This window comes from Narcine bancroftii, chromosome 13 (genome assembly GCF_036971445.1).
Source record: "Narcine bancroftii isolate sNarBan1 chromosome 13, sNarBan1.hap1, whole genome shotgun sequence".
NCBI classification, from domain to species: domain Eukaryota; kingdom Metazoa; phylum Chordata; class Chondrichthyes; order Torpediniformes; family Narcinidae; genus Narcine; species Narcine bancroftii.
In genome coordinates this window covers 92,981,291-93,008,236 of record NC_091481.1, presented here as the reverse complement: position 1 = coordinate 93,008,236, position 26,946 = coordinate 92,981,291, and positions in this window count along the sequence as shown.

Sequence of the window (26,946 nt, the reverse complement as noted above, 5' to 3'; positions counted from 1 at the left end):
TCAGAGGCGGGGATTCAGAGGCTGGGATTCAGATGCGGGGAATCAGAGGCGGGGTATCAGAGGCAGGGAATCAGAGGCGGGGAATCGGAGGCAGGGAATCTGAGGCAGGGAATCTGAGGCAGGGAATCAGAGCTGGGGAATCTGAGGCGGGGAATCAGAGGCGGGGAATCAGAGGCGTGGAATCAGAGGCGGGGAATCAGAGGCTGGGAATCAGATGCGAGGAATCAGAGGCGGGGAATCACAGGCGGGGAGTCAGATGCGGGGAATCAGAGGCAGGGAATTTGAGGCAGGGAATCTGAGGCAGGGAATCAGAGCCGGGGAATCTGAGGCGGGGAATAAGAGGTGGGGAATAAGAGGCGGGGAATCAGAGGCAGGGAATCTGAGGCAGGGAATCTGTCGCAGGGAATCTGAGGCAGGGAATCAGAGCCGGGAAATCTGAGGTGGGGAATCAGAGGCGGGGAATCAGAGGCGGGGAATCAGAGGTGGGGAATCAGAGGTGGGGAATCTGAGGCGGGGAATAAGAGGTGGGGAATAAGAGGCGGGGAATCAGAGGCAGGGAATCTGAGGCAGGGAATCTGTCACAGGGAATCTGAGGCAGGGAATCAGAGCCGGGAAATCTGAGGTGGGGAATCAGAGGCGGGGAATCAGAGGCGGGGAATCAGAGGTGGGGAATCAGAGGTGGGGAATCAGAGGCGGGGAATTAGAGGCAGGGAATCAGAGGTGAGAAATCTGAGGTGGGGAATCAGAGGCGGGGAATCAGAGGCGGGGAATCAGAGGTGGGGAATCAGAGGTGGGGAATCAGAGGCGGGGAATCAGAGGCGGGGAATCAGAGGTGGGGAATCAGAGGTGGGGAATCAGAGCCGGGAAATCTGAGGTGGGGAATCAGAGGCGGGGAATCAGAGGCGGGGAATCAGAGGTGGGGAATCAGAGGTGGGGAATCAGAGGCGGGGAATTAGAGGCAGGGAATCAGAGGTGAGGAATCAGAGGCGGGGAATCAGAGGCGGGTTATCAGTGGGGGGAAATGAGATGTGGTAATCGAGATGCAGAGAAAGAGGCACGGATATAGAGGCAGGCAAAGAGAGGCAGGGTATCAGAGGCAGGGAATCAGAGGCGCGGAATCAGAGACACGGAAAGAGAGGCGTGGAATCAGAAGCGCGGAATCAGAGGCAGGGAATCAGGGGCAGGGAATCAGAGGCAGGGAATCAGAGTCAGGGAATCAGAGGCAGGGAATCAGAGGCAGGGAATCATAGGCAAGGAATCTGAGGCGGGGAATCAGAGGCGGGGAATCAGAAGCGGGGAATCAGAGGCGGGGAATCAGAGGCAGGGAATCTGATGCAGGGAGTCAGAGGCAGGGAATCTGAGGCAGGGAATCTGATGCAGGGAATCAGAGCCGGGGAATCTGAGGCGGGGAATCAGAGGCGGGGAATCAGAGGCGGGGAAACAGAGGCAGGGAATCATAGGCAGGGAATCTGAGGCGGGGAATCAGAGGCGGGGAATCAGAGGCAGGGAATCAGAGGCAGGGAATCATAGGCAGGGAATCTGAGGCGGGGAATCAGAGGCGGGGAATCAGAAGCGAGGAATCAGAGGCGGGGAATCAGAGGCACGGAATCTGATGCAGGGAATCAGAGGCAGGGAATCTGAGGCAGGGAATCTGATGCAGGGAATCAGAGCCGGGGAATCAGAGCCGGGGAATCTGAGGCGGGGAATTAGAGGCGGGGAAAGAGATGTTTGGAAACGGAGGCCGTGAAAGTTGTGCGGAAAGGGAGGCGGGGAATCAGAGGCGGGGAATCAGAGGCAGGGAATCAGAGGCCGGGAATCAGAGGCGGGGAATTAGAGGCAGGGAATCAGATGCGGGGAATCAGTGCCGGGGAATCTGAGGTGGGGAATCAGAGGTGGGGAATCAGAGGCGGGGAATCAGAGGAGGGTTATCAGAGGCGGGTAATCAGAAGTGGGAAATCAGAGGTAGGGAATCTGAGGCAGGAAATCTGAGGCAGGGAATCAGAGCCGGGGAATCTGAGGCGGGGAATCAGAGGCGGGTCATCAGAGGTGGGGAATCAGATGCGGGGAATCAGAGGCAGGGAATCTGAGGCAGGGAAACTAAGGCAGGGAATCTGAGGTGGGGAATCTGTCGCAGGGAATCTGAGGCAGGGAATCAGAGCCGGGAAATCTGAGGTGGGGAATCAGAGGCGGGGAATCAGAGGCGGGGAATCAGAGGTGGGGAATCAGAGGTGGGGAATCAGAGGCGGGGAATTAGAGGCAGGGAATCAGAGGCGGGGAATCAGAGGCGGGGAATCAGAGGCGGGTTATCAGTGGGGGGAAATGAGATGTGGTAAACGAGATGCAGAGAAAGAGGCACGGATATAGAGGCAGGCAAAGAGAGGCAGGGTATCAGAGGCAGGGAATCAGAGGCGCGGAATCAGAGACACGGAAAGAGAGGCGTGGAATCAGAAGCGCGGAATCAGAGGCAGGGAATCAGGGGCAGGGAATCAGAGGCAGGGAATCAGAGTCAGGGAATCAGAGGCAGGGAATCAGAGGCAGGGAATCATAGGCAAGGAATCTGAGGCGGGGAATCAGAGGCGGGGAATCAGAAGTGGGGAATCAGAGGCGGGGAATCAGAGGCATGGAATCTGATGCAGGGAGTCAGAGGCAGGGAATCTGAGGCAGGGAATCTGATGCAGGGAATCAGAGGCGTGGAATCTGAGGCGGGGAAAGAGAAGTGGGGAAACGGAGGCCGGGAAAGTTGCGCGGAAAGGGAGGCGGGTAATCAGAGGCGGGGAATCCGAGGCGGGGAAACAGAGGCGGGGAATCAGAGGCGGGGATTCAGAGGCTGGGATTCAGAGGCGGGGAATCGGACGCAGGGAATCTGAGGCAGGGAATCTGAGGCAGGGAATCAGAGCTGGGGAATCTGAGGCGGGGAATCAGAGGCGGGGAATCAGAGGCGTGGAATCAGAGGTGGGGAATCAGAGGCGGGGAATCAGATGCGAGGAATCAGAGGCGGGGAAACAGAGGCGGGGAATCAGATGCGGGGAATCAGAGGCAGGGAATTTGAGGCAGGGAATCTGAGGCAGGGAATCAGAGCCGGGGAATCTGAGGCGGGGAATATGAGGTGGGGAATAAGAGGCGGGGAATCAGAGGCAGGGAATCAGAGGCAGGGAATCAGAGGCGGGGAATCAGAGGCAGGGAATCTGAGGCAGGGAATCTGAGGCAGGGAATCAGAGGCAGGGAATATGAGGCGGGGAAGCTGATGCAGGGAATCAGAGACGGGGAATCTGAGGCAGGGCATCAGAGGCGGGGAATCAGAGGCGGGGAATCAGAGGCTGGGAATAAGAGGCGGGGAATCAGAGGCGGGGAATCAGAGGCAGGGAATCTGAGGCAGGGAATCAGAGGCGGGGAATCAGAGGCGGGGAATCAGCGGGAGGAAAAGAGATGTGGGGAAAGAGAGGCAGTGAAAGAGGCGCGGAAATAGAGGCAGGGAAAGCGAGGCGGGGAATGAAAGGTGGGGAATCAGAGGCGGGGAAACAGGCGGGTAAACAGAGGCAGGTAAACATAGGTGGATAAATAGAGGCGGTGAAAGAGGCGGGCAAAACATAGTGGCTGGAACTTGTGTGTTTAAAATCAGGTACACAAAACAGATCAAACAGTGTTGTTGAAATTGAGGGAGGGAAAGACAGGCATGGAAAGAGTGGAGTGGAAAGAGTGGAGGCGAAAGAGAGGCGTAGAGTCAGAGGTGGGGAATCATAGGCGGGGAATCAGAGGCGGTGAAACAGGTGGGTAAACAGAGGTGGGTAAACATAGGCGGAGAAATAGAGGCGGGGAAAGTGATGGGTGAAACATAGTGGTTGGAAATTGTGTGTTGAAAATGAGGTACACAGAACAGATCAAACAGAGTTGTTGAAATTGAGGGAGGGAAAGAGAGGCGCGGAAAAAGTGTAGGGGAAAAAGCGGAGGCGAAAGAGAGGCATACAGACAGAGGTGGGGAATCAGAGGCGGGGAATCAGAGGCGGGGAATCAGAGGCGGGCAATCAGTGGCAGGCAATCAGAGGTGGGGAATCAGAGGCGGGGAATAAGAGGCCTGGAATCAGAGGCGGGGAATCAGAGGCGTGGAATCAGAGGCGGGGAATCAGAGGCGGGGAATCAGAGGCGGGGAATCATAGGCGGGGAATCAGAGGCGGGGAATCGGAGGCAGGGAATCTGAGGCCTGGAATCAGAGGTGGGGATTCAGAGGCTGGGAATCAGAGGCGGGGAATCATAGGCGGGGAATCAGAGGCGGGGAATCGGAGGCAGGGAATCTGAGGCAGGGAATCTGAGGCATGGAATCAGAGCCGGGGAATCTGAGGCAGGGAATCAGAGGCGAGGAATCAGAGGCGGGGATTCAGAGGCGGGGAATCAGAGGCAGGGAATCAGAGGCGGGAATCAGAAGCGGGGAATCAGAGGCGGGGAATCAGATGCGGGGAATCAGTGGCAGGGAATCTGAGGCAGGGAATCTGAAGCAGGGAATCTGAGCCAGGGAATCTGAGGCAGGGAATCAGAGGTGGGGAATCAGAGGCGGGGAATCAGAGGCCGGGAATCAGACGCAGGGAATCAAATGAAGGGAATCAGATGAAGGGAATCTGAGGCTGGGAATCTGAGGCAGGGAATCTGAGGCAGGGAATCTGAGGCAGGGAATCTGAGGCGGGAAATCTGAGGCGGGGAATCTGAGTAGGGGAATCTGAAGCGGGGAATCTGAGGCAGGGAATCACAGGCATGGAATCAGAGGCGGGTTATCAGAGGGGGGAAATGAGATGTGGGAAACAAGATGCAGAGAATGATGCACGGAAATAGAGGTAGGGAATGAGAGGCAGGGTATCAGAGGCAGGGAATCAGAGGCGGGGAATCAGAGACACGGAGAGTGAGGCTTGGAATCAGAGGACTGGAATCAGAGGCAGGGAATCAGAGGCAGGGAATCAGAGGCAGGGAATCAGAGGCGGGGAATCAGAGGCAGGGAATAAGAGGAAGGGAATCAGAGGCAGGGAATCAGAGGAGGGGAATCAGAGGCGGGGAATCAGAGGCAGGGAATCAGAGGCAGGGAATCAGAGGCAGGGAATCAGAGGAGGGGAATCAGAGGCGGGGAATCAGAGGGAAGAAAAGAGATGTGGGGAAAGAGAGGCAGAGAAAGAGGCGCGGAAATAGAGGCAGGGAAAGAGAGGCGGGGAATGAAAGGTGGGGAATCAGAGGCGGGGAATCAGAGGCGGGGAATCTGAGGCGGGGAAAGAGATGTGGGGAAACGGAGGCCGGGAAAGTTGCGTGGAAAGGGAGGCGGGTAATCAGAGGCGGGGAATCCGAGGCGGGGAAACAGAGGCGGGGAATCAGAGGCGGGGATTCAGAGGCTGGGATTCAGATGCGGGGAATCAGAGGCGGGGTATCAGAGGCGGGGAATCAGAGGCGGGGAATCGGAGGCAGGGAATCTGAGGCAGGGAATCTGAGGCAGGGAATCAGAGCTGGGGAATCTGAGGCGGGGAATCAGAGGCGGGGAATCAGAGGCAGGTAATCAGAGGTGGGGAATAAGAGGCGGGGAATCAGAGGCAGGGAATCTGAGGCAGGGAATCTGTCGCAGGGAATCTGAGGCAGGGAATCAGAGCCGGGAAATCTGAGGTGGGGAATCAGAGGTGGGGAATCAGAGGCGGGGAATTAGAGGCAGGGAATCAGAGGTGAGGAATCAGAGGCGGGGAATAAGAGGCGGGTTATCAGTGGGGGGAAATGAGATGTGGTAAACGAGATGCAGAGAAAGAGGCACGGATATAGAGGCAGGCAAAGAGAGGCAGGGAATCAGGGGCAGGGAATCAGAGGCAGGGAATCAGAGTCAAGGAATCAGAGGCAGGGAATCAGAGGCAGGGAATCATAGGCAAGGAATCTGAGGCGGGGAATCAGAGGCGGGGAATCAGAAGCGGGGAATCAGAGGCGGGGAATCAGAGGCAGGGAATCTGATGCAGGGAGTCAGAGGCAGGGAATCTGAGGCAGGGAATCTGATGCAGGGAATCAGAGCCGGGGAATCTGAGGCGGGGAATCAGAGGCGGAGAATCAGAGGCGGGCTATCAGAGACACGGAAAGAGAAGCGTGGAATCAGAGGCGCGGAATCAGAGGCAGGGAATCAGAGGCAGGGAATCATAGGCAGGGAATCTGAGGCGGGGAATCAGAGGCGGGGAATCAGAAGCAGGGAATCAGAGGCGGGGAATCAGAGGCACGGAATCTGATGCAGGGAATCAGAGGCAGGGAATCTGAGGCAGGGAATCTGATGCAGGGAATCAGAGCCGGGGAATCTGAGGTGGGGAATCAGAGGCGGGGAATCAGAGTCGGGCTATCAGAGACACGGAACGAGAAGCGTGGAATCAGAGGCGCGGAATCAGAGCCGGCGAATCTGAGCCGGGAAATAAGAGGCAGTTAAACAGAGGCGGTGAAACATTGGTGTGGAATCGGAGGCGGGATATCAGTGGCAGGGAATCAGAGGCAGAGAATCAGAGGCAGGGAATCAGAGGCAGGGAATCAGAGGCGGGGAATCTGAGGCGGGGAATCTGAGGTGGGGAATGAGAGGCGGTGAAACAGGCGGGTAAACAGAGGTGGGTAAACATAGGCAGATAAATAGAGGCGGGGAAAGAGATCGGTGAAACATAGTGGTTGGAAATTGTGTGTTGAAAATGAGGTACAGAGAACAGATCAAACAGAGTTGTTGAAATTGAGGGAGGGAAAGAAAGGCGCGGAAAGAGTGGAAGGGAAAGAGCAGAGGTGAAAGAGAGGCATAGAGACATAGTTGGGGAATCAGAGGTGGGGAATCAGAGACGGGGAATCAGAGGCGGGCAATCAGAGGTGGGAAATCAGAGACGGGGAATCTGAGGCAGGGAATCTGAGGCAGGGAATCAGAGCCGGGGAATCTGAGGCGGGGAATTAGAGGCGGGGAAAGAGATGTTTGGAAACGGAGGCCGGGAAAGTTGTGCGGAAAGGGAGGCGGGGAATCAGAGGCGGGGAATCAGAGGCAGGGAATCAGAGGCCGGGAATCAGAGGCGGGGAATTAGAGGCAGGGAATCAGAGGCCGGGAATCAGAGGCGGTGAATTAGAGGCAGGGAATCAGATGCGGGGAATCAGAGCCGGGGAATCTGAGGTGGGGAATCAGAGGTGGGGAATCAGAGGCGGGGAATCAGAGGAGGGGAATCAGAGGCGGGTAATCAGAAGTGGGAAATCAGAGGTAGGGAATCTGAGGCAGGAAATCTGAGGCAGGGAATCAGAGCCGGGGAATCTGAGGCGGGGAATCAGAGGCGGGGAATCAGAGGCGGGGAATCAGAGGCGGGGAATCAGGGGCGGGGAATCAGAGGCGGCGAATCAGAGGCGGGGAATCAGAGGTGGGGAATCAGAGGCAGGGAATCTGAGGCAGGGAAACTAAGGCAGGGAATCTGAGGTGGGGAATCTGTCGCAGGGAATCTGAGGCAGGGAATCAGAGCCGGGAAATCTGAGGTGGGGAATCAGAGGCGGGGAATCAGAGGCGGGGAATCAGAGGTGGGGTATCAGAGGTGGGGAATCAGAGGCGGGGAATTAGAGGCAGGGAATCAGAGGCGGGGAATCAGAGGCGGGGAATCAGAGGCGGGTTATCAGTGGGGGGAAATGAGATGTGGTAAACGAGATGCAGAGAAAGAGGCACGGATATAGAGGCAGGCAAAGAGAGGCAGGGTATCAGAGGAAGGGAATCAGAGGCGCGGAATCAGAGACACGGAAAGAGAGGCGTGGAATCAGAAGCGCGGAATCAGAGGCAGGGAATCAGGGGCAGGGAATCAGAGGCAGGGAATCAGAGTCAGGGAATCAGAGGCAGGGAATCAGAGGCAGGGAATCATAGGCAAGGAATCTGAGGCGGGGAATCAGAGGCGGGGAATCAGAAGTGGGGAATCAGAGGCGGGGAATCAGAGGCATGGAATCTGATGCAGGGAATCAGAGGCGTGGAATCTGAGGCGGGGAATCAGAGGCGGGGAATCAGAGGCGGGGATTCAGAGGCTGGGATTCAGAGGCGGGGAATCGGACGCAGGGAATCTGAGGCAGGGAATCTGAGGCAGTGAATCAGAGCTGGGGAATCTGAGGCGGGGAATCAGAGGCGGGGAATCAGAGGCGAGGAATCAGAGGCGGGGAATCAGAGGCGGGGAATCAGATGCGGGGAATCAGAGGCAGGGAATTTGAGGCAGGGAATCTGAGGCAGGGAATCAGAGCCGGGGAATCTGAGGCGGGGAATATGAGGTGGGGAATAAGAGGCGGGGAATCTGAGGCGGGGAAAGAGATGTGGGGAAACGGAGGCCGGGAAAGTTGCGTGGAAAGGGAGGCGGGTAATCAGAGGCGGGGAATCCGAGGCGGGGAAACAGAGGCGGGGAATCAGAGGCGGGGATTCAGAGGCTGGGATTCAGATGCGGGGAATCAGAGGCGGGGTATCAGAGGCGGGGAATCAGAGGCGGGGAATCGGAGGCAGGGAATCTGAGGCAGGGAATCTGAGGCAGGGAATCAGAGCTGGGGAATCTGAGGCGGGGAATCAGAGGCGGGGAATCAGAGGCGTGGAATCAGAGGCGGGGAATCAGAGGCGGGGAATCAGGGGCGGGGAATCAGAGGCGGCGAATCAGAGGCGGGGAATCAGAGGTGGGGAATCAGAGGCAGGGAATCTGAGGCAGGGAAACTAAGGCAGGGAATCTGAGGTGGGGAATCTGTCGCAGGGAATCTGAGGCAGGGAATCAGAGCCGGGAAATCTGAGGTGGGGAATCAGAGGCGGGGAATCAGAGGCGGGGAATCAGAGGTGGGGAATCAGAGGTGGGGAATCAGAGGCGGGGAATTAGAGGCAGGGAATCAGAGGCGGGGAATCAGAGGCGGGGAATCAGAGGCGGGTTATCAGTGGGGGGAAATGAGATGTGGTAAACGAGATGCAGAGAAAGAGGCACGGATATAGAGGCAGGCAAAGAGAGGCAGGGTATCAGAGGAAGGGAATCAGAGGCGCGGAATCAGAGACACGGAATCAGAGGCGGGGAATCAGAAGTGGGGAATCAGAGGCGGGGAATCAGAGGCATGGAATCTGATGCAGGGAATCAGAGGCGTGGAATCTGAGGCGGGGAATCAGAGGCGGGGAATCAGAGGCGGGGATTCAGAGGCTGGGATTCAGAGGCGGGGAATCGGACGCAGGGAATCTGAGGCAGGGAATCTGAGGCAGTGAATCAGAGCTGGGGAATCTGAGGCGGGGAATCAGAGGCGGGGAATCAGAGGCGAGGAATCAGAGGCGGGGAATCAGAGGCGGGGAATCAGATGCGGGGAATCAGAGGCAGGGAATTTGAGGCAGGGAATCTGAGGCAGGGAATCAGAGCCGGGGAATCTGAGGCGGGGAATATGAGGTGGGGAATAAGAGGCGGGGAATCAGAGGCAGGGAATCAGAGGCAGGGAATCAGAGGCGGGGAATCAGAGGCAGGGAATCTGAGGCAGGGAATCTGAGGCAGGGAATCAGAGGCAGGGAATATGAGGCGGGGAAGCTGATGCAGGGAATCAGAGACGGGGAATCTGAGGCAGGGCATCAGAGGCGGGGAATCAGAGGCGGGGAATCAGAGGCGGGGAATAAGAGGCGGGGAATCAGAGGCGGGGAATCAGAGGCAGGGAATCTGAGGCAGGCAATCAGAGGCGGGGAATCAGAGGCGGGGAATCAGCGGGAGGAAAAGAGATGTGGGGAAAGAGAGGCAGTGAAAGAGGCGCGGAAATAGAGGCAGGGAAAGCGAGGCGGGGAATGAAAGGTGGGGAATCAGAGGCGGGGAATCAGAGGCGGGGAATCAGATATTGTTAATCAGAGCTGGGGAATCAGAGGCGGGGAAACAGGCGGGTAAACAGAGGCAGGTAAACATAGGTGGATAAATAGAGGTGGTGAAAGAGGCGGGCAAAACATAGTGGCTGGAACTTGTGTGTTTAAAATCAGGTACACAAAACAGATCAAACTGTGTTGTTAAAATTGAGGGAGGGAAAGACAGGCATGGAAAGAGTGGAGTGGAAAGAGTGGAGGCGAAAGAGAGGCGTAGAGTCAGAGGTGGGGAATCATAGGCGGGGAATCAGAGGCGGTGAAACAGGTGGGTAAACAGAGGTGGGTAAACATAGGCGGATAAATAGAGGCGGGGAAAGAGATGGGTGAAACATAGTGGTTGGAACTTGTGTGTTGAAAATGAGGTACACAGAACAGATCAAACAGAGTTGTTGAAATTGAGGGAGGGAAAGAGAGGCGCGGAAAAAGTGTTGGTTAAAAAGCGGAGGCGAAAGAGAGGCATACAGACAGAGGTGGGGAATCAGAGGCGGGGAATCAGAGGCGGGGAATCAGAGGCGGGCAATCAGTGGCAGGCAATCAGAGGTGGGGAATCAGAGGCGGGGAATAAGAGGCCTGGAATCAGAGGCGGGGAATCAGAGGCGTGGAATCAGAGGCGGGGAATCAGAGGCGGGGATTCAGAGGTGGGGATTCAGAGGCTGGGAATCAGAGGCGGGGAATCATAGGCGGGGAATCAGAGGCGGGGAATCGGAGGCAGGGAATCTGAGGCAGGGAATCTGAGGCATGGAATCAGAGCCGGGGAATCTGAGGCAGGGAATCAGAGGCGAGGAATCAGAGGCGGGGATTCAGAGGCGGGGAATCAGAGGCAGGGAATCAGAGGCGGGAATCAGAAGCGGGGAATCAGAGGCGGGGAATCAGATGCGGGGAATCAGTGGCAGGGAATCTGAGGCAGGGAATCTGAAGCAGGGAATCTGAGCCAGGGATCTGAGGCAGGGAATCAGAGGTGGGGAATCAGAGGCGGGGAATCAGAGGCGGGGAATCAGAGGCCGGGAATCAGACGCAGGGAATCAAATGAAGGGAATCAGATGAAGGGAATCTGAGGCTGGGAATCTGAGGCAGGGAATCTGAGGCAGGGAATCTGAGGCAGGGAATCTGAGGCGGGAAATCTGAGGCGGGGAATCTGAGTAGGGGAATCTGAAGCGGGGAATCTGAGGCAGGGAATCACAGGCATGGAATCAGAGGCAGGGAATCAGAGGCAGGGAATCAGAGGCGGGGAATCAGAGGCAGGGAATAAGAGGAAGGGAATCAGAGGCAGGGAATCAGAGGAGGGGAATCAGAGGCGGGGAATCAGAGGCAGGGAATCAGAGGCAGGGAATCAGAGGCAGGGAATCAGAGGAGGGGAATCAGAGGCGGGGAATCAGAGGGAAGAAAAGAGATGTGGGGAAAGAGAGGCAGAGAAAGAGGCGCGGAAATAGAGGCAGGGAAAGAGAGGCGGGGAATGAAAGGTGGGGAATCAGAGGCGGGGAATCAGAGGCGGGGAATCTGAGGCGGGGAAAGAGATGTGGGGAAACGGAGGCCGGGAAAGTTGCGTGGAAAGGGAGGCGGGTAATCAGAGGCGGGGAATCCGAGGCGGGGAAACAGAGGCGGGGAATCAGAGGCGGGGATTCAGAGGCTGGGATTCAGATGCGGGGAATCAGAGGCGGGGTATCAGAGGCGGGGAATCAGAGGCGGGGAATCGGAGGCAGGGAATCTGAGGCAGGGAATCTGAGGCAGGGAATCAGAGCTGGGGAATCTGAGGCGGGGAATCAGAGGCGGGGAATCAGAGGCGTGGAATCAGAGGCGGGGAATCAGAGGCTGGGAATCAGATGCGAGGAATCAGAGGCGGGGAATCACAGGCGGGGAGTCAGATGCGGGGAATCAGAGGCAGGGAATTTGAGGCAGGGAATCAGAGGCAGGGAATCAGAGCCGGGGAATCTGAGGTGGGGAATAAGAGGTGGGGAATAAGAGGCGGGGAATCTGAGGCAGGGAATCTGAGGCAGGGAATCTGTCGCAGGGAATCTGAGGCAGGGAATCAGAGCCGGGAAATCTGAGGTGGGGAATCAGAGGCGGGGAATCAGAGGCGGGGAATCAGAGGTGGGGAATCAGAGGTGGGGAATCTGAGGCGGGGAATAAGAGGTGGGGAATAAGAGACGGGGAATCAGAGGCAGGGAATCTGAGGCAGGGAATCTGTCGCAGGGAATCTGAGGCAGGGAATCAGAGCCGGGAAATCTGAGGTGGGTAATCAGAGGCGGGGAATCAGAGCCGGGGAATCAGAGGTGGGGAATCTGAGTTGGGGAATCAGAGGCGGGGAATTAGAGGCAGGGAATCATAGGCGAGGAATCAGAGGCGGGGAATCAGAGGCGGGTTATCAGTGGGGGGAAATGAGATGTGGTAAACGAGATGCAGAGAAAGAGGCACGGATATAGAGGCAGGCAAAGAGAGGCAGGGTATCAGAGGCAGGGAATCAGAGGCGCGGAATCAGAGACACGGAAAGAGAGGCGTGGAATCAGAAGCGCGGAATCAGAGGCAGGGAATCAGGGGCAGGGAATCAGAGGCAGGGAATCAGAGTCAGGGAATCAGAGGCAGGGAATCAGAGGCAGGGAATCATAGGCAAGGAATCTGAGGCGGGGAATCAGAGGCGGGGAATAAGAAGCGGGGAATCAGAGGCGGGGAATCAGAGGCAGGGAATCTGATGCAGGGAGTCAGAGGCAGGGAATCTGAGGCAGGGAATCTGATGAAGGGAATCAGAGCCGGGGAATCTGAGGCGGGGAATCAGAGGCGGGGAATCAGAGGCGGGCTATCAGAGACACGGAAAGAGAAGCGTGGAATCAGAGGCGCGGAATCAGAGGCAGGGAATCAGAGGCAGGGAATCATAGGCAGGGAATCTGAGGCAGGGAATCTGAGGCGGGGAATCAGACGCAGGGAATCAAATGAAGGGAATCAGATGAAGGGAATCTGAGGTAGGGAATCTGAGGCAGGGAATCTGAGGCAGGGAATCTGAGGCAGGGAATCTGAGGCGGGGAATCTGAGAGGGGGAATCTGAGTCGGGGAATCTGAGGCGGGGAATCTGAGGCAGGGAATCACAGGCATGGAATCAGTGGCGGTTTATCAGAGGGGGGAAATGAGATGTGGGAAACAAGATGCAGAGAAAGATGCACGGAAATAGAGGCAGGGAATGAGAGGCAGGGTATCAGAGGCAGGGAATCAGAGGCGGGGAATCAGAGACACGGAAAGAGAGGCGTGGAATCAGAGGCGCGGAATCAGAGGCAGGGAATCAGAGGCAGGGAATCAGAGGCGGGGAATCAGAGGCAGGGAATCAGAGGCAGAGAATCAGAGGCAGGGAATCAGAGGAGGGGAATCAGAGGCGGGGATTCAGAGGCGGGGAATCAGAGGCAGGGAATTTGAGGCAGGGAATCAGAGGAGGGGAATCAGAGGTGGGGATTCAGAGGGAGGAAAAGAGATGTGGGGAAAGAGAGGCAGAGAAAGAGGCGCGGAAATAGAGGCAGGGAAAGAGAGGCGTGGAATGAAATGTGGGGAATCAGAAGCGGGGAATCAGAGGCGTGGAATCTGAGGCGGGGAAAGAGATGTTGGGAAACGGAGGCCGGGAAAGTTGCGCGGAAAGGGAGGCGGGTAATCAGAGGCAGGGAATCAGAGACGGGGAATCAGAGGCGGGGAAACAGAGGCGGGGAAACAGAAACGGGGAATCAGAGGCGGGGATTCAGAGGCTGGGATTCATAGGCGGGGAATCAGAGGCGGGGAATCAGAGGCGGGGAATCAGAGGCGGGGAATGGGAGGCAGGGAATCTGAGGCAGGGAATCTGAGGCAGGGAATCAGAGCTGGAGAATCTGATGCGGGGAATCAGAGGCGGGGAATCAGAGGCGTGGAATCAGAGGCGGGGAATCAGAGGCGGGGAATCAGATGCGAGGAATCAGAGGCGGGGAATCAGAGGCGGGGAATCAGATGCGGGGAATCAGAGGCAGGGAATTTGAGGCAGGGAATCTGAGGCAGGGAATCAGAGCCGGGGAATCTGAGGCAGGGAATCAGAGCCGGGGAATCAGAGGCAGGGAATCAGAGGCGGGAATCAGAAGCGGGGAATCAGAGGCGGGGAATCAGATGCGGGGAATCAGTGGCAGGGAATCTGAGGCAGGGAATCTGAAGCAGGGAATCTGAGCCAGGGAATCTGAGGCAGGGAATCAGAGGTGGGGAATCAGAGGCGGGGAATCAGAGGCGGGGAATCAGAGGCCGCGAATCAGACGCAGGGAATCAAATGAAGGGAATCAGATGAAGGGAATCTGAGGCAGGTAATCTGAGGCAGGGAATCTGAGGCAGGGAATCTGAGGCAGGGAATCTGAGTAGGGGAATCTGAGGCGGGGAATCTGAGTCGGGGAATCTGAGGCGGGGAATCTGAGGCAGGGAATCACAGGCATGGAATCAGAGGCGGGTTATCAGAGGGGGGAAATGAGATGTGGGAAACAAGATGCAGAGAAAGATGCACGGAAATAGAGGCAGGGAATGAGAGGCAGGGTATCAGAGGCAGGGAATCAGAGACACGGAAAGAGAGGCGTGGAATCAGAGGCCCGGGATCAGAGGCAGGGAATCAGAGGCAGGGAATCAGAGGCAGGGAATCAGAGGCGGGGAATCAGAGGCAGGGAATCAGAGGCAGGGAATCAGAGGCAGCGAATCAGAGGAGGGGAATCAAAGGCGGGGAATCAGAGGCGGGGAATCAGAGGAGGGGAATCAGAGGTGGGGAATCAGTGGGAGGAAAAGAGATGTGGGGAAAGAGAGGCAGAGAAAGAGGCGCGGAAATAGGGGCAGGGAAAGAGAGGCGGGGAATGAAAGGTGGGGAATCGGAGGCGAGGAATCAGAGGCGTGGAATCTGAGGCGGGGAAAGAGGTGGGGAAACGGAGGCCGGGAAAGTTGCGCGGAAAGGGAGGCGGGTAATCAGAGGCAGGGAATCAGAGGCGGGGCATCAGAGGCGGGGAATCCGAGGCGGGGAAACAGAGGCGGGGAATCAGAGGCGGGGATTCAGAGGCTGGGATTCAGAGGCGGGGAATCGGACGCAGGGAATCTGAGGCAGGGAATCTGAGGCAGGGAATCAGAGCTGGGGAATCTGAGGCGGGGAATCAGAGGCGGGGAATCAGAGGCGTGGTATCAGAGGTGGGGAATCAGAGGCGGGGAATCAGATGCGAGGAATCAGAGGCGGGGTATCAGAGGCGGGGAATCAGATGCGGGGTATCAGAGGCAGGGAATTTGAGGCAGGGAATCTGAGGCAGGGAATCAGAGCCGGGGAATCTGAGGTGGGGAATATGAGGTGGGGAATAAGAGGCGGGGAATCAGAGGCAGGGAATCTGAGGCAGGGAATCAGAGGCAGGGAATCAGAGGCGGGGAATCAGAGGCAGGGAATCTGAGGCAGGGAATCTGAGGCAGGGAATCTGAGGCAGGGAATCAGAGGCGGGGAATCAGAGGCAGGGAATCAGAGGCGGGGAATCAGAGGCAGGGAATCAGAGGCGGGTAATCAGAGGCAGGGAATCTGAGGCAGGGAATCTGAGGCAGGGAATCTGAGGCAGGGAATCAGAGGCGGGGAATCAGAGGCAGGGAATCAGAGGCGGGGAATCAGAGGCGGGGAATCAGCGGGAGGAAAAGAGATGTGGGGAAAGAGAGGCAGTGAAAGAGGCGCGGAAATAGAGGCAGGGAAAGCGAGGCGGGGAGTGAAAGGTGGGGAATCAAAGGCGGGGAAACAGGCGGGTAAACAGAGGCAGGTAAACATAGGTGGATAAATAGAGGCGGTGAAAGAGGCGGGCAAAACATAGTGGTTGGAACTTGTGTGTTTAAAATCAGGTACACAAAACAGATCAAACAGTGTTGTTGAAATTGAGGGAGGAAAATACAGGCACGGAAAGAGTGGAGGGGAAAGAGTGGAGGCGAAAGAGAGGCGTAGAGACAGAGGTGGGGAATCATAGGCGGGGAATCAGAGGCTGTGAAACAGGTGGGTAAACAGAGGTGGGTAAACATAGGCGGAGAAATAGAGGCGGGAAAAGTGATGGGTGAAACATAGTGGTTGGAAATTGTGTGTTGAAAATGAGGTACACAGAACAGATCAAACAGAGTTGTTGAAATTGAGGGAGGGAAAGAGAGGCGCGGAAAAAGTGTAGGGAAAAAGCGGAGGCGAAAGAGAGGCATACAGACAGAGGTGGGGAATCAGAGGCGGGGAATCAGAGGCGGGGAATCAGAGGCGGGCAATCAGTGGCAGGCAATCAGAGGTGGGGAATCAGAGGCGGGGAATAAGAGGCCTGGAATCAGAGGCGGGGAATCAGAGGCGTGGAATCAGAGGCGGGGAATCAGAGGCGGGGATTCAGAGGTGGGGATTCAGAGGCTGGGAATCAGAGGCGGGGAATCATAGGCGGGGAATCAGAGGCGGGGAATCGGAGGCAGGGAATCTGAGGCAGAGAATCTGAGGCATGGAATCAGAGCCGGGGAATCTGAGGCAGGGAATCAGAGGCGAGGAATCAGAGGCGGGGATTCAGAGGCGGGGAATCAGAGGCAGGGAATCAGAGGCGGGAATCAGAAGCGGGGAATCAGAGGCGGGGAATCAGATGCGGGGTAATCAGTGGCAGGGAATCTGAGGCAGGGAATCTGAAGCAGGGAATCTGAGCCAGGGAATCTGAGGCAGGGAATCAGAGGTGGGGAATCAGAGGCGGGGAATCAGAGGCGGGGAATCAGAGGCCGGGAATCAGACGCAGGGAATCAAATGAAGGGAAACTGAGGCTGGGAATCTGAGGCAGGGAATCTGAGGCAGGGAATCTGAGGCAGGGAATCTGAGGCGGGAAATCTGAGGCGGGGAATCTGAGTAGGGGAATCTGAAGCGGGGAATCTGAGGCAGGGAATCACAGGCATGGAATCAGAGGCGGGTTATCAGAGGGGGGAAATGAGATGTGGGAAATAAGATGCAGAGAATGATGCACGGAAATAGAGGTAGGGAATGAGAGGCAGGGTATCAGAGGCAGGGAATCAGAGGCGGGGAATCAGAGACACGGAAAGAGAGGCTTGGAATCAGAGGACCGGAATCAGAGGCAGGGAATCAGAGGCAGGGAATCAGAGGCAGGGAATCAGAGGCGGGGAATCAGAGGCAGGGAATAAGAGGCAGGGAATCAGAGGCAGGGAATCAGAGGAGGGGAATCAGAGGTGGGGAATCAGAGGCGGGGAATCAGAGGCAGGGAATCAGAGGCAGGGAATCAGAGGCAGGGAATCATAGGCAAGGAATCTGAGGCGGGGAATCAGAGGCGGGGAATCAGAAGTGGGGAATCAGAGGCGGGGAATCAGAGGCATGGAATCTGATGCAGGGAGTCAGAGGCAGGGAATCTGAGGCAGGGAATCTGATGCAGGGAATCAGAGGCGTGGAATCTGAGGCGGGGAAAGAGAAGTGGGGAAACGGAGGCCGGGAAAGTTGCGCGGAAAGGGAGGCGGGTAATCAGAGGCGGGGAAACAGAGGCGGGGAATCAGAGGCGGGGATTCAGAGGCTGGGATTCAGAGGCGGGGAATCGGACGCAGGGAATCTGAGGCAGGGAATCTGAGGCAGGGAATCAGAGCTGGGGAATCAGAGGCGGGGAATCAGAGGCGGGGAATCAGAGGCGTGGAATCAGAGGTGGGGAATCAGAGGCGGGGAATCAGAGGCGGGGAATCAGAGGCGTGGAATCAGAGGTGGGGAATCAGAGGCGGGGAATCAGATGCGAGGAATCAGAGGCGGGGAATCAGAGGCGGGGAATCAGATGCGGGGAATCAGAGGCAGGGAATTTGAGGCAGGGAATCTGAGGCAGGGAATCAGAGCCGGGGAATCTGAGGCGGGGAATATGAGGTGGGGAATAAGAGGCGGGGAATCAGAGGCAGGGAATCTGAGGCAGGGAATCAGAGGCAGGGAATCAGAGGCGGGGAATCAGAGGCAGGGAATCTGAGGCAGGGAATCTGAGGCAGGGAATCAGAGGCGGGGAATCAGAGGCAGGGAATCAGAGGCGGGGAATCAGAGGCAGGGAATATGAGGCGGGGAAGCTGATGCAGGGAATCAGAGCCAGGGAATCTGAGGCAGGGCATCAGAGGCGGGGAATCAGAGGCGGGGAATCAGAGGCGGGGAATAAGAGGCGGGGAATCAGAGGCGGGGAATCAGAGGCAGGGAATCTGAGGCAGGGAATCAGAGGCGGGGAATCAGAGGCGGGGAATCAGCGGGAGGAAAAGAGATGTGGGGAAAGAGAGGCAGTGAAAGAGGCGCGGAAATAGAGGCAGGGAAAGCGAGGCGGGGAATGAAAGGTGGGGAATCAGAGGCGGGGAAACAGGCGGGTAAACAGAGGCAGGTAAACATAGGTGGATAAATAGAGGCGGTGAAAGAGGCGGGCAAAACATAGTGGCTGGAACTTGTGTGTTTAAAATGAGGTACACAAAACAGATCAAACAGTGTTGTTGAAATTGAGGGAGGGAAAGACAGGCACGGAAAGAGTGGAGTGGAAAGAGTGGAGGCGAAAGAGAGGCGTAGAGTCAGAGGTGGGGAATCATAGGCGGGGAATCAGAGGCGGTGAAACAGGTGGGTAAACAGAGGTGGGTAAACATAGGCGGAGAAATAGAGGCGGGGAAAGTGATGGGTGAAACATAGTGGTTGGAAATTGTGTGTTGAAAATGAGGTACACAGAACAGATCAAACAGAGTTGTTGAAATTGAGGGAGGGAAAGAGAGGCGCGGAAAAAGTGTAGGGGAAAAAGCGGAGGCGAAAGAGAGGCATACAGACAGAGGTGGGGAATCAGAGGCGGGGAATCAGAGGCGGGGAATCAGAGGCGGGCAATCAGTGGCAGGCAATCAGAGGTGGGGAATCAGAGGCGGGGAATAAGAGGCCTGGAATCAGAGGCGGGGAATCAGAGGCGTGGAATCAGAGGCGGGGAATCAGAGGCGGGGATTCAGAGGTGGGGATTCAGAGGCTGGGAATCAGAGGCGGGGAATCATAGGCGGGGAATCAGAGGCGGGGAATCGGAGGCAGGGAATCTGAGGCAGGGAATCTGAGGCATGGAATCAGAGCCGGGGAATCTGAGGCAGGGAATCAGAGGCGAGGAATCAGAGGCGGGGATTCAGAGGCGGGGAATCAGAGGCAGGGAATCAGAGGCGGGAATCAGAAGCGGGGAATCAGAGGCGGGGAATCAGATGCGGGGAATCAGTGGCAGGGAATCTGAGGCAGGGAATCTGAAGCAGGGAATCTGAGCCAGGGAATCTGAGGCAGGGAATCAGAGGTGGGGAATCAGAGGCGGGGAATCAGAGGCGGGGAATCAGAGGCCGGGAATCAGACGCAGGGAATCAAATGAAGGGAATCAGATGAAGGGAATCTGAGGCTGGGAATCTGAGGCAGGGAATCTGAGGCAGGGAATCTGAGGCAGGGAATCTGAGGCGGGAAATCTGAGGCGGGGAATCTGAGTAGGGGAATCTGAAGCGGGGAATCTGAGGCAGGGAATCACAGGCATGGAATCAGTGGCGGGTTATCAGAGGGGGGAAATGAGATGTGGGAAACAAGATGCAGAGAATGATGCACGGAAATAGAGGTAGGGAATGAGAGGCAGGGTATCAGAGGCAGGGAATCAGAGGCGGGGAATCAGAGACACGGAGAGAGAGGCTTGGAATCAGAGGACCGGAATCAGAGGCAGGGAATCAGAGGCAGGGAATCAGAGGCAGGGAATCAGAGGCGGGGAATCAGAGGCAGGGAATAAGAGGAAGGGAATCAGAGGCAGGGAATCAGAGGAGGGGAATCAGAGGCGGGGAATCAGAGGCAGGGAATCAGAGGCAGGGAATCAGAGGCAGGGAATCAGAGGAGGGGAATCAGAGGCGGGGAATCAGAGGGAAGAAAAGAGATGTGGGGAAAGAGAGGCAGAGAAAGATGCGCGGAAATAGAGGCAGGGAAAGAGAGGCGGGGAATGAAAGGTGGGGAATCAGAGGCGGGGAATCAGAGGCGGGGAAAGAGATGTGGGGAAACGGAGGCCGGGAAAGTTGCGTGGAAAGGGAGGCGGGTAATCAGAGGCGGGGAATCCGAGGCGGGGAAACAGAGGCGGGGAATCAGAGGCGGGGATTCAGAGGCTGGGATTCAGAGGCGGGGAATCAGAGGCGGGGAATCGGAGGCAGGGAATCTGAGGCAGGGAATCTGAGGCAGGGAATCAGAGCTGGGGAATCTGAGGCGGGGAATCAGAGGCGGGGAATCAGAGGTGTGGAATCAGAGGCGGGGAATCAGAGGCTGGGAATCAGATGCGAGGAATCAGAGGCGGGGAATCAGAGGCTGGGAATCAGAGGCGTGGAATCAGAGGCGGGGAATCAGAGGCTGGGAATCAGATGCGGGGAATCAGAGGCAGGGAATTTGAGGCAGGGAATCTGAGGCAGGGAATCAGAGCCGGGGAATCTGAGGCGGGGAATAAGAGGTGGGGAATAAGAGGCGGGGAATCAGAGGCAGGGAATCTGAGGCAGGGAATCTGTCGCAGGGAATCTGAGGCAGGGAATCAGAGCCGGGAAATCTGAGGTGGGGAATCAGAGGCGGGGAATCAGAGGCGGGGAATCAGAGGTGGGGAATCAGAGGTGGGGAATCTGAGGCGGGGAATAAGAGGTGGGGAATAAGAGGCGGGGAATCAGAGGCAGGGAATCTGAGGCAGGGAATCTGTCGCAGGGAATCTGAGGCAGGGAATCAGAGCTGGGAAATCTGAGGTGGGGAATCAGAGGTGGGGAATCAGAGGCGGGGAATTAGAGGCAGGGAATCAGAGGTGAGGAATCAGAGGCGGGGAATCAGAGGCGGGTTATCAGTGGGGGGAAATGAGATGTGGTAAACGAGATGCAGAGAAAGAGGCACGGATATAGAGGCAGGCAAAGAGAGGCAGGGTATCAGAGGCAGGGAATCAGAGGCGCGGAATCAGAGACACGGAAAGAGAGGCGTGGATTCAGAAGCGCGGAATCAGAGGCAGGGAATCAGGGGCCGGGAGTCAGAGGCAGGGAATCAGAGTCAGGGAATCAGAGGCAGGGAATCAGAGGCAGGGAATCATAGGCAAGGAATCTGAGGCGGGGAATCAGAGGCGGGGAATCAGAAGCGGGGAATCAGAGGCGGGGAATCAGAGGCAGGGAATCTGATGCAGGGAGTCAGAGGCAGGGAATCTGAGGCAGGGAATCTGATGCAGGGAATCAGAGCCGGGGAATCTGAGGCGGGGAATCAGAGGCGGGGAATCAGAGGCGGGCTATCAGAGACACGGAAAGAGAAGCGTGGAATCAGAGGCGCGGAATCAGAGGCAGGGAATCAGAGGCAGGGAATCAGAGGCGGGGAATCAGAGGCAGGGAATCAGAGGCAGGGAATCATAGGCAGGGAATCTGAGGCGGGGAATCAGAGGCGGGGAATCAGAAGCGGGGAATCAGAGGCGGGGTATCAGAGGCACGGAATCTGATGCAGGGAATCAGAGGCAGGGAATCTGAGGCAGGGAATCTGATGCAGGGAATCAGAGGCGGGGAATCAGAGGCGGGCTATCAGAGACACGGAACGAGAAGCGTGGAATCAGAGGCGCGGAATCAGAGCCGGCGAATCTGAGCCGGGAAATAAGAGGCAGTTAAACAGAGGCGGTGAAACATTGGTGTGGAATCGGAGGCGGGATATCAGTGGCAGGGAATCAGAGGCAGAGAATCAGAGGCAGGGAATCAGAGGCAGGGAATCAGAGGCGGGGAATCTGAGGCGGGGAATCTGAGGTGGGGAATGAGAGGCGGTGAAACAGGCGGGTAAACAGAGGTGGGTAAACATAGGCAGATAAATAGAGGCGGGGAAAGAGATCGGTGAAACATAGTGGTTGGAAATTGTGTGTTGAAAATGAGGTACAGAGAACAGATCAAACAGAGTTGTTGAAATTGAGGGAGGGAAAGAAAGGCGCGGAAAGAGTGGAAGGGAAAGAGCAGAGGTGAAAGAGAGGCATAGAGACATAGTTGGGGAATCAGAGGTGGGGAATCAGAGACGGGGAATCAGAGGCGGGCAATCAGAGGTGGGAAATCAGAGACGGGGAATCTGAGGCAGGGAATCTGAGGCAGGGAATCAGAGCCGGGGAATCTGAGGCGGGGAATTAGAGGCGGGGAAAGAGATGTTTGGAAACGGAGGCCGGGAAAGTTGTGCGGAAAGGGAGGCGGGGAATCAGAGGCGGGGAATCAGAGGCGGGGAATCAGAGGCAGGGAATCAGAGGCCGGGAATCAGAGGCGGGGAATTAGAGGCAGGGAATCAGATGCGGGGAATCAGAGCCGGGGAATCTGAGGTGGGGAATCAGAGGTGGGGAATCAGAGGCGGGGAATCAGAGGAGGGGAATCAGAGGCGGGTAATCAGAAGTGGGAAATCAGAGGTAGGGAATCTGAGGCAGGAAATCTGAGGCAGGGAATCAGAGCCGGGGAATCTGAGGCGGGGAATCAGAGGCGGGTCATCAGAGGCGGGGAATCAGAGGCGGGGAATCAGAGGCGGGGAATCAGAGGTGGGGAATCAGATGCGGGGAATCAGAGGCAGGGAATCTGAGGCAGGGAAACTAAGGCAGGGAATCTGAGGTGGGGAATCTGTCGCAGGGAATCTGAGGCAGGGAATCAGAGGCGGGAAATCTGAGGTGGGGAATCAGAGGCGGGGAATCAGAGGCGGGGAATCAGAGGCGGGGAATCAGAGGCGGGGAATTAGAGGCAGGGAATCAGAGGCGGGGAATCAGAGGTGGGGAATCAGAGGCGGGTTATCAGTGGGGGGAAATGAGATGTGGTAAACGAGATGCAGAGAAAGAGGCACGGATATAGAGGCAGGCAAAGAGAGGCAGGGTATCAGAGGCAGGGAATCAGAGGCGCGGAATCAGAGACACGGAAAGAGAGGCGTGGAATCAGAAGCGCGGAATCAGAGGCAGGGAATCAGAGGCAGGGAATCAGAGTCAGGGAATCAGAGGCAGGGAATCAGAGGCAGGGAATCATAGGCAAGGAATCTGAGGCGGGGAATCAGAGGCGGGGAATCAGAAGTGGGGAATCAGATGCGGGGAATCAGAGGCATGGAATCTGATGCAGGGAGTCAGAGGCAGGGAATCTGAGGCAGGGAATCTGATGCAGGGAATCAGAGGCGTGGAATCTGAGGTGGGGAAAGAGAAGTGGGGAAACGGAGGCCGGGAAAGTTGCGCGGAAAGGGAGGCGGGTAATCAGAGGCAGGGAATCTGAGGTGGGGAATCAGAGGCGGGGAATCCGAGGCGGGGAAACAGAGGCGGGGAATCAGAGGCGGGGATTCAGATGCAGGGAATTTGAGGCAGGGAATCTGAGGCAGGGAATCAGAGCCGGGGAATCTGAGGCGGGGAATATGAGGTGGGGAATAAGAGGCGGGGAATCAGAGGCAGGGAATCAGAGGCAGGGAATCAGAGGCGGGGAATCAGAGGCAGGGAATCTGAGGCAGGGAATCTGAGGCAGGGAATCAGAGGCAGGGAATATGAGGCGGGGAAGCTGATGCAGGGAATCAGAGACGGGGAATCTGAGGCAGGGCATCAGAGGCGGGGAATCAGAGGCGGGGAATCAGAGGCGGGGAATAAGAGGCGGGGAATCAGAGGCGGGGAATCAGAGGCAGGGAATCTGAGGCAGGGAATCAGAGGCGGGGAATCAGAGGCGGGGAATCGGCGGGAGGAAAAGAGATGTGGGGAAAGAGAGGCAGTGAAAGAGGCGCGGAAATAGAGGCAGGGAAAGCGAGGCGGGGAATGAAAGGTGGGGAATCAGAGGCGGGGAAACAGGCGGGTAAACAGAGGCAGGTAAACATAGGTGGATAAATAGAGGTGGTGAAAGAGGCGGGCAAAACATAGTGGCTGCAACTTGTGTGTTTAAAATCAGGTACACAAAACAGATCAAACAGTGTTGTTAAAATTGAGGGAGGGAAAGACAGGCATGGAAAGAGTGGAGTGGAAAGAGTGGAGGCGAAAGAGAGGCATAGAGTCAGAGGTGGGGAATCATAGGCGGGGAATCAGAGGCGGTGAAACAAGTGGGTAAACAGAGGTGGGTAAACATAGGCGGAGAAATAGAGGCGGGGAAAGTGATGGGTGAAACATAGTGGTTGGAAATTGTGTGTTGAAAATGAGGTACACAGAACAGATCAAACAGAGTTGTTGAAATTGAGGGAGGGAAAGAGAGGCACGGAAAAAGTGTAGGTGAAAATGCGGAGGCGAAAGAGAGGCATACAGACAGAGGTGGGGAATCAGAGGCGGGGAATAAGAGGCCTGGAATCAGAGGCGGGGAATCAGAGGCGTGGAATCAGAGGCGGGGAATCAGAGGCGGGGATTCAGAGGTGGGGATTCAGAGGCTGGGAATCAGAGGCGGGGAATCATAGGCGGGGAATCAGAGGCGGGGAATCGGAGGCAGGGAATCTGAGGCAGGGAATCTGAGGCATGGAATCAGAGCCGGGGAATCTGAGGCAGGGAATCAGAGGCGAGGAATCAGAGGCGGGGATTCAGAGGCGGGGAATCAGAGGCAGGGAATCAGAGGCGGGAATCAGAAGCGGGGAATCAGAGGCGGGGAATCAGATGCGGGGAATCAGTGGCAGGGAATCTGAGGCAGGGAATCTGAAGCAGGGAATCTGAGCCAGGGAATCTGAGGCAGGGAATCAGAGGTGGGGAATCAGAGGCGGGGAATCAGAGGCGGGGAATCAGAGGCCGGGAATCAGACGCAGGGAATCAAATGAAGGGAATCAGATGAAGGGAATCTGAGGCTGGGAATCTGAGGCAGGGAATCTGAGGCAGGGAATCTGAGGCAGGGAATCTGAGGCGGGAAATCTGAGGCGGGGAATCTGAGTAGGGGAATCTGAAGCGTGGAATCTGAGGCAGGGAATCACAGGCATGGAATCAGAGGCGGGATATCAGAGGGGGGAAATGAGATGTGGGAAACAAGATGCAGAGAATGATGCACTGAAATAGAGGTAGGGAATGAGAGGCAGGGTATCAGAGGCAGGGAATCAGAGGCGGGGAATCAGAGACACGGAGAGAGAGGCTTGGAATCAGAGGACCGGAATCAGAGGCAGGGAATCAGAGGCAGGGAATCAGAGGCAGGGAATCAGAGGCGGGGAATCAGAGGCAGGGAATAAGAGGAAGGGAATCAGAGGCAGGGAATCAGAGGAGGGGAATCAGAGGCGGGGAATCAGAGGCAGGGAATCAGAGGCAGGGAATCAGTGGCAGGGAATCAGAGGAGGGGAATCAGAGGCGGGGAATCAGAGGGAAGAAAAGAGATGTGGGGAAAGAGAGGCAGAGAAAGAGGCGCGGAAATAGAGGCAGGGAAAGAGAGGCGGGGAATGAAAGGTGGGGAATCAGAGGCGGGGAATCAGAGGCGTGGAATCTGAGGCGGGGAAAGAGATGTGGGGAAACGGAGGCCGGGAAAGTTGCGTGGAAAGGGAGGCGGGTAATCAGAGGCGGGGAATCCGAGGCGGGGAAACAGAGGCGGGGAATCAGAGGCGGGGATTCAGAGGCTGGGATTCAGATGCGGGGAATCAGAGGCGGGGTATCAGAGGCGGGGAATCAGAGGCGGGGAATCGGAGGCAGGGAATCTGAGGCAGGGAATCTGAGGCAGGGAATCAGAGCTGGGGAATCTGAGGCGGGGAATAAGAGGCGGGGAATCAGAGGCGTGGAATCAGAGGCGGGGAATCAGAGGCTGGGAATCAGATGCGAGGAATCAGAGGCGGGGAATCACAGGCGGGGAGTCAGATGCGGGGAATCAGAGGCAGGGAATTTGAGGCAGGGAATCAGAGGCAGGGAATCAGAGCCGGGGAATCTGAGGCGGGGAATAAGAGGTGGGGAATAAGAGGCGGGGAATCAGAGGCAGGGAATCTGAGGCAGGGAATCTGTCACAGGGAATCTGAGGCAGGGAATCAGAGCCGGGAAATCTGAGGTGGGTAATCAGAGGCGGGGAATCAGAGCCGGGGAATCAGAGGTGGGGAATCAGAGGTGGGGAATCAGAGGCGGGGAATTAGAGGCAGGGAATCAGAGGCGGGGAATTAGAGGCAGGGAATCAGAGGCGTGGAATCAGAAGCGCGGAATCAGAGGCAGGGAATCAGGGGCAGGGAATCAGAGGCAGGGAATCAGAGTCAGGGAATCAGAGGCAGGGAATCAGAGGCAGGGAATCATAGGCAAGGAATCTGAGGCGGGGAATCAGAGGCGGGGAATCAGAAGCGGGGAATCAGAGGCGGGGAATCAGAGGCAGGGAATCTGATGCAGGGAGTCAGAGGCAGGGAATCTGAGGCAGGGAATCTGATGCAGGGAATCAGAGCCGGGGAATCTGAGGCGGGGAATCAGAGGCGGGGAATCAGAAGCGGGGAATCAGAGGCGGGGAATCAGAGGCAGGGAATCTGATGCAGGGAATCAGAGGCAGGGAATCTGAGGCAGGGAATCTGATGCAGGGAATCAGAGCCGGGGAATCTGAGGTGGGGAATCAGAGGCGGGGAATCAGAGGCGGGCTATCAGAGACACGGAACGAGAAGCGTGGAATCAGAGGCGCGGAATCAGAGCCGGCGAATCTGAGCCGGGAAATAAGAGGCAGTTAAACAGAGGCGGTGAAACATTGGTGTGGAATCGGAGGCGGGATATCAGTGGCAGGGAATCAGAGGCAGAGAATCAGAGGCAGGGAATCAGAGGCAGGGAATCAGAGGCGGGGTATCTGAGGCGGGGAATCTGAGGTGGGGAATGAGAGGCGGTGAAACAGGCGGGTAAACAGAGGTGGGTAAACATAGGCAGATAAATAGAGGCTGGGAAAGAGATCGGTGAAACATAGTGGTTGGAAATTGTGTGTTGAAAATGAGGTACAGAGAACAGATCAAACAGAGTTGTTGAAATTGAGGGAGGGAAAGAAAGGCGCAGAAAGAGTGGAAGGGAAAGAGCAGAGGTGAAAGAGAGGCATAGAGACATAGTTGGGGAATCAGAGGTGGGGAATCAGAGACGGGGAATCAGAGGCGGGCAATCAGAGGTGGGAAATCAGAGACGGGGAATCTGAGGCAGGGAATCTGAGGCAGGGAATCAGAGCCGGGGAATCTGAGGCGGGGAATTAGAGGCGGGGAAAGAGATGTTTGGAAACGGAGGCCGGGAAAGTTGTGCGGAAAGGGAGGCGGGGAATCAGAG